The sequence below is a fragment of the Hemiscyllium ocellatum genome, chromosome 1, assembly GCF_020745735.1.
Source record: "Hemiscyllium ocellatum isolate sHemOce1 chromosome 1, sHemOce1.pat.X.cur, whole genome shotgun sequence".
Lineage (NCBI taxonomy): Eukaryota > Metazoa > Chordata > Chondrichthyes > Orectolobiformes > Hemiscylliidae > Hemiscyllium > Hemiscyllium ocellatum.
In genome coordinates, this window is record NC_083401.1 from 41,476,570 (window position 1) to 41,491,412 (window position 14,843).

General features: G+C 39.5%; 1 protein-coding gene across 2 annotated transcripts in view; it reads right to left on the reverse strand.

The window, feature by feature from the left end:
- The window catches only part of myo5b (myosin VB), a 258,490-nt gene that overhangs the window by 181,079 nt on the left and 62,568 nt on the right, over window positions 1-14,843 (reverse strand). The window lies entirely within an intron of this gene.

Genomic DNA, 14,843 nt, shown 5'->3' on the forward strand with positions numbered 1-14,843 from the left:
CAGGTTGTTATTGTTAGCTTTGATTTATTGGGAGTACGTATGGAATGTGAGAATTAAAACCAGGCTGTGATGTGACTGAGGAATTGTACAGCAGCAATCAGTAAGAAAATGCTGAGTTAGAACAGAGAATGAGAACTTCATAACTCATTGACCCAAACAGATTCTTTTCCATTTTTAATCTAGATGCTTTGTCAATAATTTAATTTAGTTTTTAAAGTCGAAATGTGCTAAATCTATTAGGTGTTCCACAATCATTTATTTAATTCCTTAAAAAAAGTTTCAAAAAGCTGTTATGATGAATACTGAAAATGTCAACACTTTTTTCGAACTGATGTTAAGGTTTATACAGACACACTTAAATAATTCCTTCAGAAGGGTCCCTGGATTCGAAGCGTTAAGTCAACTTCCTCACCACAGCTGCTGCCTGACCTGCTAAGTTTCTCTCGCAAATTTTGCTTGTGCAGTTCATAAATCCTTGATCCCTTAATCACGCCTTTTAGGAGTATGAAGCTAATTCAGGTCACTTTCTAGTCCTCAAATGACACACTGAAAGGATTATTTTGGATTCTGGGGTCTAGTTCAGATGATCTGTGAAATATTAAAGTTTTGTGCATTATCTGAAGCACACATTTAATTGCCTTAGGAAAGTTATGCTTTCTTAGGTACTGTAACTGTAGAATAAAAATTTATGATGGAGTTAAGAGGATATATTGTAAAGCAAGATGAGCACTTGGCTCATCAAGCTGGCTCTGCCCAGAGCTTGTATATGATTAGTACTGTATAATAAAATAACTGCAGATACAACCTACAAATGCTGCCCGTCAATTCCCAAGGTATATCCAGTTTCTCCTCATAAATAACATGAAAAGAAATTAAACTGTGTCATTATCACTGCTAAGCCTAATCACTCCAGTAATAAAAAAAATTTGATAAAAGCCCAAAGAAAATGTTGATTAATTTAATCAATTACTTTTTCCAAAAAATGTCTGGTCCACTATCCTCCAGGGGTAAAAAAAACATTTCTCTAATGTTGCTAATGTACTTGAACTGTTCTGATGATGTTACAAGCCTCAAAAGCAATATATTAAGAAAATGTCCTGAAATTCCTAAGGATGGTTTTCCAATGAAATGGTGGTGATCTGTAAAGTAGCTGATTTTAAGACAGAAAAATTTCCCTTCACGATCCAATCAAACATCCTGTGAGCCTGTTAGACACCCCCTCTCTTAGATGGAGGAGAAATGTATTATGATGTCACATAACACAACTTTCAGTTATACACTAAAGCAATATTGGACAATAAGTGACATGCAAAATTCAATGGAACTCAATCCTACTAGTGAACTAGAGTGAGCACAAATCTTCAAATTCTAAAGTCATACAAAGGTCACTACCAAACTTGATAAAAGTAGGCACGAGATCATTTTTAGGATGTACAAATGCTTGCTGAGTTCAACGGGTCAACCAATATGACAGGAATATAATACGCAGAAATTCCTTTCCCCTGTATGGGTTGGCATTTGTATTGTGTCAGAAGTGATACAATTATCTGCTAAAATATTTACTGAACATATCCTTCTTAAGGATTTCAGATGAGTGGGTGAAAGTTCTCTCTGCGAGGTCATGTTACAAATTTCAATGCTAAATGAATTACACAGAGATCCAATTGCCTATTAAGCATTTCATTTACAGTACACTGAATGTAACTTATTTGGCCTCATCATAGAACTGATATTTTAAAAATTAGTCAATATCTATGTAAATTAGTACAGATATTAGTTTGATCATAATAGTAGAATAAAAGGCCTGCACCACCAAGGGCCTGTACTGTACTGTGCTGTACTTTTCTATGTTCCAGACATCACGTGGGGTGGAGGGTGCAGGGGCAGAGAGTGCAGGAATATGGTTGGAAAAGAAAAATCACACCTTTTACTTAAATTTAGCAGATTACATGCATTAATAACACTCCATTACGTTGCCAAGAGACCATGTAAACCTCCAGGCAGAGAGTATTGGACAGCAAGTTATTCACAACAGACAGGGACATGAACTGAATGCACAGCCAGGCCCCGCCCAAACAGCAGAACAGAACACTCCCACCAACACCCTGCAGCAGAATTTGTAAAAATCTGAAGTTTCGGTTCTGAGGTTGACTTTCACCTGAGCCAGAAGATGCATTGGTCCCAAGTCACCTGCTATTACCAGTCAAATCAGCAGAGAATGAAAATAACGTGTGATCAATTTCAAATACAATACCTTAATAAAAATCAAGCTGGCGTTCCAAAACTAAACTGTAAACAAGATCTTTCTCAATGTTCACCTAAGATAGAATATAATTCACCCCTTCCATAATCAGAAAAGTTGATTATTTTTACACAGGGGGAAAGAGAACTGTAGTACACCGTCTGTGAAATGTAACATTACACTGGAACAGGTTACAACTTTGAACTTTGGAGTTGGTACCTGACATGTTTCATAAAGGCAAAGGTCAGTATAAATTCCATTCTGGGGACATAAAAGTCATCACTGCTATGAATTGGACAAAAATAAAATCCATAAAAGGAAAAAGTAGCAGCAAAATCATACCACGGCACAAAACTTTTTATTGCTTGAATATTTATTTCTTGGAAATATAAATCTTCTGTTCATGGTTTAGTGACTACAATGGAGTAAATACTTTGTCTTCTGCCCCACCCAATTATGCAGATTCTTTGTATTATTGATCCAAGCTACAACAATAATTGGTTTGGCTCTCAAATACTGGATTGTAAAGCAAATAACTTGCATAATCTATATTTTGTGCATACCTAGTACATAGTTTTCTATACAAGAGAAACTGAGTGTAATTAGGACCAAGAGGAAAGTCACTCGGCCCATCCAACCATTTAATTAGATCACGGATAATCTGTATCTCAATTTAGTTAGTAATTCACTTAAGACCAGCTGTTATGAGGCTTATTTAGGTGTGCAAAAACCAAACTTGGTAAACTGAAAGACAGATCATTGGACGGTTACCTTAGAGTACCTTAACAAATGACCAATGACCAATGTATGGGTCACATATTGCATGGTGCGTAGACACACCATTAATAATTTCCACACCCAAATTTGCATATTATTGCTGCAATTTCTTCCACTTGTTCCTGGAATTGATGAATTGAAAGCCAATGCCATGATTCTTCAATCATCCAACAAAGACCAATATTCACAGCAGATTAGATTAGACTTACAGTGTGGAAACAGGCCCTTCGGCCCAACAAGTCCACACCGACCCGCCAAAGCGAAACCCACCCATGCCCCTACATTACCCCTTACCTAACACTACGGGCAATTTAGCATGGCCAATTCACCTGACCCGCACATCTTTGGACTGTGGGAGGAAACCGGAGCACCCGGAGGAAACCCACGCAGACATGGGGAGAACGTGCAAACTCCACACAGTCAGTCGCCTGAGTCGGGAATTGAACCCGGGTCTTCAGGCGCTGTGAGGCAGCAGTGCTAACCACTGTGCCACCGTGCCGCCCACAAAGAGATGAAATAGAATGCTGACAAGCAGTTTTCTCACAGTTATCACGAAAAGAGACTATTGCTAATTTCAGCAAATGGCCATTTAGTTAACAAGAACCAAAGTTAATAAGCACAGAAACTGCTATTTACTATTCATGTCTTACAACCAAGAAAGGAGGAGGATGTGTTCTCTCTCTAGTCTGGCTACTACACAAGTTAGAATAGATAGTGTTGTATCGAATATCTATTGATGATATGGACAGCTTTCTCTATAATACAATTGGAATGAATCAAATAACCAAATTTTTTTTTTGAAATAACTTCAAAATAATTCATTTTTTATTGCACAAAACTAATTCTGCATCTTCATTGAATAAATTTACACAGTTTGTAATACAAAAATATTAAATGTTTAGCTTTGCGCGCGCGCGCGCACACACACACACACACAAAATGGGAGAAATAAAACCAGATTTCTCCCAGCAGAGCTTTACTTTGGGGAAACAATTTTAGTTAAAATTGTTAGTTCTCAAAAGGTAAAAAGATCAAAGTGGGCAATGTTCAGTTGGCCTTTGATCTGGGAGTCTGGCACCACACCCACGGTCATCTCCATGGTCTTGACAGTTGCAATGTCTTTAGGAAGTGTTCCTGACACTCTTCAGGAACACAATCATGTTTCCTACTGGATTCAGAATAAGGGTTATTCAGAGAGAGGTAGGCAGACAGATGAGCAGCCTGTCCCTCAATAGCTTTCTCCCCCACCTGCATCAAAACAACTTCCACCTTCAGCACAGTATTGTTCAGACAAACTGCTAGCTCCTTTGCAGACAGGAAACACCAGGCTCCAGTCAGCATTAAGGACATCCAAACCTGTTGACCCAACAGGGAAGTTTTTAATCTGAACAAGCCCGTGAGCACTGGCTGCACATTCAGTCATGTGACTAGTCCCTTAAAAGGGGACTGTCACAACATAACATACACCAACTAGAATAGGAGCAAGAGCAGACTGTAAACGCTGGACATCAGATGCTTAAAAGTGTGGTGTTGGAAAAGCACAGCAGGTCATGAAGAATGTTGCTGATGAAGGGCTTACACCCGAAACGTTGATTCTGCAGCTGCTCTGATGCTGCCTGACCTGCCATTCTTTTCCAACACCACACTTTTAGACCAACTATAATATACAACAGGAACAGCCAAACAAGTAAAATTAAACTGAAATATTGTAGTTTCCAAGAAATGCCTTGTTAAAAGAAAGTGTTTAAATGTGTCCTTCCATTAATCTTAAAAAATAAAGCCAGATACAGAAGTTGAAATAAATCAATTTTTCTGCAGTTCTTCAGAATTCAAGCTCTCAAAGTAAATACAAAGCCTTTATTAGACAAATCATTGCTTGCTGGTCAAACAGAAGAACTAGGAGCAGGAGAAGGCAATTCAGCCCCTCAAGCTTGCTCTGCCATTTAATATGATCATTGCTGATCGTATCTTGGCCTCAACTTCATTTCTCTGCCAGCTCTCCGTAACCCTTCATATCCATTAAAAACCCATCTCTTCCTCAAGATTACTATATCCCAGCATCCACCATGCTTACGAGTAGTGAATTCCACAGACACTTCACTCTTTAAGTGAAGTAATTTCTCATCGGTTTTAAATCCATTACCTATATTCCTCAAACTATGATGTCTCATAGTAGACTATCCCTTGAAGAAATGCTTGCTTCCCTTCTACATCTACTTTGTCAATCCCATTTAGCATTTTACAATATATAACAATTAGATCTCCTCTAATTCTTCTAAACTTGAGACAGGATAGGCCTGAACAGTTCACTTTCTCGATAAGACAAACCCCTCATCTCTGGAATCAATCTAGTGAACCTTCTCTGAACGGACTTCAATATTACTACATCCCTCCTCAAGCAAGGGGACCAAAACTACATGCAGTATTCCAGGTACAGTTTTACTAGTGCTTTGTGCAGTTGAAACAAGACTACTTTTATAATTATTCCTTTAGAAATTAATGTCAAAGTTCCATTTACCTTCCTTATTACCCATATACTAGTTTTGTGATTTATGCACAAAAACACTCAGGTCCTTCTGCATTGAAGTTTCTCTCCATTTCAACAATAAGTTGCCTTTCTGTTCATCCAAGCAACATGAATACCTCTAATCTATCCACATTAAACACCATCTGCCAAATTATTGCAACTTACTTATTTTAGCATCACTTATGAATTTGTCTACAGTACTTTTTAATCCCTGCTTCAAAGTCATTGATACAAATTGTAAATAGTTAGTCAGAGGACCAAGCCCTACAGCGTCTCACTAGCTACATTTGCCAATCAAAAAAAACCCATTCATCCCAACATTCTGCTTTGTTAGTCGGCCATCTTTGTTAGAACATCGGAATATTTCTCCTTCTTTGCCAACAGTCCCAGTCAAGATCAAACTCAACACAAGGATCAGTCTGAGATTGCTGATTAAGCATGACACAGTACTGCACTTAGGAGTGCCCTTCTCAAATTCACAAGACACTCCCAAATTAGAGTCATAGGACGTAATACTTCAGCCTATGGTTGGCAATCCTGGAAGTGGGAAGGCAACTTAGTTCATTGCTGCTTAGCTTCCGAAGCTCTAGTGAAAACAATCCAAGTTTGTTCAGCCTCTCCTTACAGCTAATAGGCTCTTCTGCATCCTTGAGGAGAAAGCGAGGTCTACAGATGCTGGAGATCAGGAAGAAGGGCTTATGCCCGAAACATCGAATTTCCTCTTCCTTGGATGCTGCCTGACCTGCTGCGCTTTTCCAGCAACACATTTTCAGCTCTTCTGCATCCTTACCAAAGCCTCCACATCCTTGCGATAGTGTGGCAATCGGAACTGCACACAATACTCCAAACTAAAAGCTTATACAGCTGCATATGACTTGCCAACTTTTATCCTCAATGCCCTGACCAATGAAGGTAAGAATGCCACATGCCTTCTTTACCACTTTATCCACTTGTGTTACCAATTTCAGGGAACTATGGACCAGTACCCCAAGATTCCTCTGCATATCTGTCTGCTCCTATAGGTCCTGCCATTTACTGCACACTTTCTTCTTGCACTTGACCTCCCAAAATGCATCAGCTCACTCTTGCCCAGATTAAACTCCATCTGCTACTTCTCCACTCAACTTTCCAACTGATATACATCCTGCTGTATCTTTTGACAGCTCTCCTCACTATCCACAAATCCAATTTTTGTGTCATCTGTAAATTTACTAATCAGCCCACCTACATTTTCATCCAAATCATTTATATCATATCCTCAACCATCTTAGTCACTTCCTCGAAAAACTCAATCAAATTTGAGACAAAACATCTCCGCACAAAGCCATTTTGACCATCCATAACAAGTCCATTCTTTTCCAAATGAGTAAATCCTATCCCTGTGTGCGTGTTTCAATAAATTTCCCTACCACTGACCTCAGGGTCACCAGCCTATGAAATACTATATTGTCCCTATTGAGAGTGTGGTGCTGGAGAAGCACAGGTCAGGCAGCATCTGAGGAGCAGGAGAATCGACATTTCGGACATAAGCTCTTGTCAGGAATCCTGATCCTGATGAAGGGTTTATGCCCGAAATGTCAATTCCCCTGCTCTTCAAATGCTGCCTGACCTGCTGTGCTCTTCCAGCACCACATTCTCAACTCTGATCTCCAGCACCTGCAGTCCTCCATCTCTCCTCCTGGATTGTCCCTGTTGTCTTTTCTAAAAGAAGAAACAACATTGGTAATTTTCCATGCTTCTGGGACCTTGCTTGTGGCTAAAGACAACTCAAAAATCTGTGTCAAGGCCCCACTGATCTCCTCCCTTGCCTCCCTCAATCTTGGGATCAATCCGTTGGGGTCCTGGGGACTTATCTACAAATCAACAGATTAATGCATGAGCACCCCAAGGTCCTTTTCTTCCTGTAATCTCTTTTGAATTATTCCAATAAATCTACATTGCTTTTCTCTATGCCTTCAGCCAAGGTGCACACATTTCAATATTAAATTCTACCCACCATTTAGTTGCTTATTGTTTGTCTATTTTCATCTTGTTGCAAACAATTCATGTACTAATTACCTCTCCAAGTTTGGTCAGACAAATTTTGGAATATTACCCCATATTTCAAGATCCAAGTCATTTATACAGCAGAAAATGCAATGGTTTTAAAACTAACCTTGGGACACACAACCGTCCACCATCCTCCAGTTCAAAATATATCCATCTACACTTTAGCCTTTAAGCCAACTGCACACCACCACCGCTGTCCCATAAGAAATATTTTTATTTCATTGCTTGACTCTAAATTGCTCAATCTGGTGCTTAACAAAAACACTACGCAGAAAGTGAAAGTCTTGTATTTAAAAACTGAAGAAGGTGTGTCTAAGCTGTGAGTAACCTGAAGTAGTCTCATGCAGCTTTGTTGCCTCCTACATAGGAACAATGAGTCAGCTGTCTGCTTTTTCCAATGCCTAATTTATAACGTCATTATACTGTAGGCAACTTCTATCACCTGATCTAGGTGCTGCCCCAATTCAATCATCAGCCTGCAGCATTCAGCCAATAATTGTTCAGATCATCACAACACAATTCTGGGTAAAAGGGTGGGTGCTCACAGCCCAAATCCAAAACACTCCAATCTGTGTCACTTCTGGGGAATGATTCCGACATTTATGCAAATGTTACTAGACTTTACTTTTATTTCCATGTCTGTTTTCATCCAGTTTGGTTAGTTTAGTGGGACAGGAAGGAATAGCTCTTTCTTTTCTTAACTCAATGCCACATGAAACAACAATCTAGGTCTAAATCTGTCGGTTAGTTGATGCAGCTGGGTTTGATCGTTTATATGTTGAGAGTTAGCTCACTGATGCCATCCAATATTAAAAAAGGTGAATGACAAAAGATAATTAAGTCTGGGGAATTTTATGGGTGTGGAAGTAACCAGAGAGAAAGTCACTCAATTAGTTTAATAATTAGTTATGATTAACAAATACCTGGCTTTATGCACTCAACCAACTCAGACAATATGGATACCTATGCAAGAAAAAACAAGCTGTAACATGAAGGGTTTTGACATTTCCAAACTGCTGCAACTGTGGCAAAATGTAAGCTCAATTCCATAAAATTATAAAAAGGGCTTCCGAAAATTCAAATAATACTTTGCAGCTTCTGATCAGGTTGAAGTTTGTCCCTGTGTTTTCAATGAGCCTGTGAGGTATTTTGTACGATTTGGACTGGAAGTTAGAGGACTTCCTTTTTGTGCAGACATCCCTTAAAAAGAGAAAGGGCATAAGGAGACTATGTTTTCCATTTCTGGAGACCAATGCCTTGTTTGAAGGAAGTTTGGCAACTTTGATTATCCAAGAATTAACCCGTTTCACAACATAAATTTAACTTAAAGTCCCCATGCAAATATCAATTAATGTGTACCATGGCACTTAAAGGACCACTGCTCAGTGCACATCTCCACAAAATCTCAAATACTCTATTAATTTCCAAAGCTGCCTTTGAAGTTTATTATTGTAGCAAAGAGGTTTGCAGTTAGGTGGGGAGCAAAAGCTGTCAAACCAATATTGGGAAAGGTGTACTAAACAGGAACACGTTTAACAAGTGAATAAATTCATTCAAAATTATGCTTCTTACTTTCCATCTTATAATTTTCTAAGATACAAATAAAAGTTGAAAATTGCAACACCCCCACAAAAAGTGATAAATATTTCTGCAGACTCCAGCTACAAAATGATATAAACTTCAACAATGTCAAATGCACTGATACTTTAAGTAGTATGCAATTGTCAGTGCATAACTCTCAGCTATTTTGAGGAAAATAATAACAAGTATCAATGTCTTAAGCAGTGCTGCTGACTCAACCAATTCAGGTAACTCCAATACAATTGAGGCAGCTAAAGACTGACTGACAATACTTTCAGAAATATGGGTGAAAATTTAAAATTACTATTGATTGAAATTCTGAAGAATAATAAACAGGAACAAACAAACTGAAATCACTAGGTTGACTAACAAGATATGAGTCCAAACATTTGGTGCTGGAAAACCACAAGGTCAGGCAGCATCCAAAGATCAGAAGAATCGATATTTCGGGCATTAGCCCTTCAATCAGGAACAAGATATGACCCTTGCACAATTCAATCAAATCAAGAAAGGTTGGCCAACACTCTGTGAAATAGAACAGAATGTCAACTAAATTTTGGGAGTATTTGTTGATGCAAAACTGGTATTGAGTAACTCACTAGGCAATGAAAAGATATGCTGGAAAAGCGCAGCAGATCAGGCAGCATCCAAGGAGCAGGAGAGTCAAAGTTTCAGCTCATGCCCGAAATGTCGATTCTCCTGCTACTTGGATGCTGCCTGACCTGCTGCACTTTAACCAGCAACACATTTTCAGCTCTGATCTCCAGCATCTGCAGTCCTCACTTTCTCCTATGAAAAATATCACACACACAGTTGCAATAACAGCAGTTACAAAAAGAACTAGCATTCTTCCAGTACTTGAAACCTTGTAAAAATATATTTCTGTCATTTAAAGCATAGTAAAAGAAAAAGACACCAAGTCAAAAGATAAACAAGGAGGACAGACAAAATGATTGCTCAAAGAACTAAGTTTAAAGGAAGATCTTGAACGAGTGGAATGGTGTAGAAATTCACCAATGTAGCATCTTTCAAAAGGTTTGTGTGTGGAATGAACTGCCAGAGGAAATGATGGATGTGGGTACAGTTACAAAGTTTAAGATGTTTGGATAAGTACATTAATTAAGACATGTTTGGAGGGATATGGGCCAAGCACAGGCAGGTGAAAGTAGTTTGGTTTGGGATTATGATCAGCTTGCACTGGTCAGACTGAAGGGTCCATTTCCATGCTCTATGACTCTATAATTACTATCATCTAGAAGGTGGTAATTATAGAGCAGTGTATACCTGGAAACACTACCAACCTGCAAATTCCCTTCCAAGCCACTCTCCGTCGTGACCTGAAAATATATCACTGCTCCTTCATTCTCACTGGATCAAAATCCTGTACCTACACCAAATGGACTGTAACAGTTCAACAAGGCAACTCACCACCACCTTCTCAAGGGATAAGTGATAAGTGTTGGCCCAACCAGGGATGTCCACATTCCGTACACTTAAAAATAACTTCAATCCGGCTTCAAAATATTACATCTCTTATTTACAAAATATTTGTTCATTTGGTAGTCACAGATAGATAACCCTTTAGTAGTCTTTTTTAGGGTCTCAAACTCTGTATTCAGAAGCTCCTGAGATAATTACCTTTTAAAACTCCAGCTTAAATAGTATAACAACCATTTGCATAAAGTCAACAAACTGATGCCAAAGCTCAGTCTTTGAATGTATTCAAAGTTAAGATTGATCTGATTACAAGTGAGAGACACATGGGTGCAGCATGGAGAAAATTTTTTTTAAAAAGTGTTTGATCATCTAGTTCTCTTAAATGGTGGAAAAGGCTCAATAGTAATTTATTCCTAGGTTCATACCTATAACTGGTGCTTTGTTAACCAACGTAGTCCCGAAGACTCCATTTTAAAGTTTACTGACAGCTTTATTTGCTGCCCTGTGACGAAAGATTTAAAAACCACAGACAAAGACACTAAGCAGACCGCATTGGACCTTTAAGGAGTATTTTCATCTCCTCCATTGATTTATGACTCCAATATAGTGGGTTCAAATTCCTTGCAAGAGCCCAAATACATCTGCTTGAATTCAATACAATGTTCAAATGGGACTTCTAAGTTCAGGCTTCCTGCAGTTTCCTGAATCATACCCATTCCTTTCCCCTGCTCACAAAAAAATAGATCGATCAATGTGGAGGCAGAACCTGCACATTCTGGTCCAAACCACCATTTCTCAAGATCTACACCTGAGAAACAGGACATTTTGCAAGAATGTAAATTCAAGGGGGAAACCATCATTTATACTTCATGAGAGGATAGTGCTGATCAATTGGCAAGTGAACGTTAATTGGTAGACACGCTGCAAATGAGAATGCACCCATAATTCTAAATTTGTTACCAGCAAATTAGTGACTGTAGAATTACATCTAATTAAAGACATTGTTTTACAAGTGCCAGCTGATTGGGTAAGGTCAATACCTTGCATGTTGTAAACAGCTGAAGGGATATGCTGTATGATTATAATCTCCCAGTTTGGCCTGCACATCTGGAACCACACCAATACTGAAATTCAGACATCACATTACTCATTTAAGTGACAGACAGCTGTCACAATAGTGTCTAACATCAGACATAACTTTGCATTTGGACAACATTCAACAGATATAGCCCTGGTTGTGTAAGGAATTATCCAGAGAACTAATTTAGGATTGTCAGCCAGGTTTGCAGTGTAGTGTATTTGCATGAACGGCATATATGTTGGGCTCTGTCCTTCCTAGGACAGAAAGAAAATGTTCACACATTTCACCTGTTTTAACTTGGCACAATATATGATGGCCCTTCACTGGTCCCTTTCACTGACCAGGGCTAACCTGCCTGATTTAAAGTTAAACAAGGCCTGACTGTAAACAGTCAATTAGAATCAAAGAGTGCAATTTCCATGGCAACTCCAATAATCAGCACTCTGCTTTCAATTAGGAGAAAGTGAGGACTGCAGATGCTGGAGATCAGAGCTGAAAAACGCAGCAGATCAGGCAGCATCCAAGGAGCAGGAGAATCGACGTTTCGGTGCCTGAAGGGCTTATGCCCAAAAACGTCAATTCTCCTGCTCCTTGGATGCTGCCTGACCAGCTGTGCTTTTCCAGCAACACATTTTTCAGCTCTGCTTTTAATCCAAGTGTTGGTTTTCCCCTTGAATTGGTATTCTTGTGAAATGTCTTGATGAGTGCAAGAGGAAAAACTTTGACAATTTGTCCTTTTCACCAATACTTTTGAATGTGGCCTGTTAAAATTATTTGCAACAAACCTAGAAATCAATGTACATAAATCAGGACATTAAATGTGGATCTAACAAAATCTCTGTGAAACCTCAACCCAATGGAAGTATAGTCACAATAGATCTAAATATCTGTCCATGGAAACCCCAACATCTCTCTTTGCTGATCACAGCAAAAAGTTTGAAAATAACACTCAACAACTGATATCTTATTTAAAACAGAGGAAGTTGGCAGTAGGATTGGTTGAATTAAGTAAATGGGCATATTGTGTTTGTATGTGTGAAATCTACATGATCATTCTTCCAATTCTGACATTTTTTACATTAGGGGAATTTTTGCTGATTTTAGGAATTGCAATAATTTGCACTGATCCTAGAACAGTGTACATTGGGGAAACCCTAATGACAGACCCAGATTCTGCTCTAACAATGAAGTTTTCCACAAATCTTCAACATATACTCACTATAGGAATGATATTTTTCTATTCTCAAATTAAGTAATATAACAGCCTCTCAGATTAGCAGGTTATTCCTAGACTATGGAAGGTTGTGTTATGTCCTTTACCTGTGCAGCTCATTTTATTATACTGTCAGTGGAGTGCACTATGATTTCATCTGCCTAGGCACATATTCCAACACAAACCAAGCATTCTCACCCTTCTTCCACATTATCCCTGCCACACTATACCCCCAGCCCTCCACCAACACTTGCTGCTGATGCCGCCTCCCCCCCTCCGAACTGCAAATTGCTCAATGCTGACCTACAGTTTTCTCTGCAATCCACAACTACTCCTAAGTGACTCATACTTTCATCAAAATCATATTCCAACAGTAAGACCAATAAATGGACACCTCATCCATCTGCATAAACAAGAATGTAGAACTGAATGGATTTTATATTTGGTATCTCTTGTGGGTTCCAATTATCTGCCAGTTACTTTGCAAAATCATTAGTACTATAGCACACCCTTAGCATTACTCAATTATTGACATCAGCCAACACTAATTAAGTCAGGGCCTAATACACAGATACAAAGCCTGAAGTTGTTGTTCATGGACTACAGTATCAACAGATTGCTAATCAAGTATGAAGCAATATTAATGATGCAGTGTGATTAGTTTCCTGTCAGCTTAAGCTCTCCAACAGAAAGTCAACTGCTTCATTGAAAACTATCAATTGTTTCAAGAAACTGGTGGTCTTCAGTGGTATCCCACAGAAATATAAGTTACAAGAACAGAGACAATTTTTTCTGTTTTTCTTCAATTCTTTCTGAAGACAAAACCGTGTTGAGTAGAACAATGCAAACAAGCAGGACGCTGGATGAACACAGCAAGCCAGGCAGCATCAGGAAGTGGAGAAGTCAATGTTTTGAGTGTAACCCTTCTCCAGGATTGGGGGTGGGTGTAGGGGGAGCTGCAGATAAAGGGAGTTGGGGGGGGGGGCAGGGTGATGAAGTGGGGATAGGTGAAGACAGGTAGAGGGTACGACCTGGTTGGTCAATGGGAGGAAGGAATCAGTTTGGTGGCTACAAGAAAGGGTTGAGGGAGGCAGGTGATAGGGAAGGAGGGGCCTGGAAGGGAGTCGAGGAATGGGAAGGGGGGTTATTTGATTCAATGTCGAGTCCTCCAAGCTGTAAGCTGCCCTTGCGGAAGCGGAGGTGCTGTTCCTCCAATTTGCCATCTGATTTGCTGCGGCAATGGAGGAAGCCAAGGATGATCATGTCGGAAAGGGAGTGGGAAGGGGAATTAAAGAAGTGAGTAATGACTGGGAGGTCCGGTCAACCCCTGCGGGCCCAGCTGAGATGCTCGGCGAAATGTTCCCTTAGTTTACATTTGGTGCAATGTGCCAGTCTTAGCAAAGTTGCAAAGACAGGATGCAGAGTCACTGGGAACAGAGATACTATCATGAAAAAGGGTCATAACTGCATTACTTGGGCTTCAATCAGAGGAGGGAGCAGGGGTTAACTTGGTATACAGGGGGTTAATATAATAAGAATATCAAAGGATATCAATTCCAAATCCCAGGGCAAATGATCGGTGGTCATGGGTTCAAATTCAAACAGGGCATACCAGCAGGGGGGGGGGGGAAGCACAGTGATGTACAACACTTAGTAGGGAGATGCCCTAGGAATCTTCAGCATTGAGTCCAAACTCCATGAAATCTCAATGTTCAGACCAAATAAAGGCAAGGAAATCTCCTGATTAACAAATGTCGTGATTCCCTCCTCTCCTATGCTCCCACGATGGTGAATCAGTACTCCATGATGAATACCACTTGGTGGAAGCCCTGAGGATCACAAGGGTACAGAATGTACTTTGAGGGATTTCAATGTCTATCCTTAGAGCAGCTCAGCAGTACTGTATTGATCAAGCTAGTGATGTAGCTGCTAGACT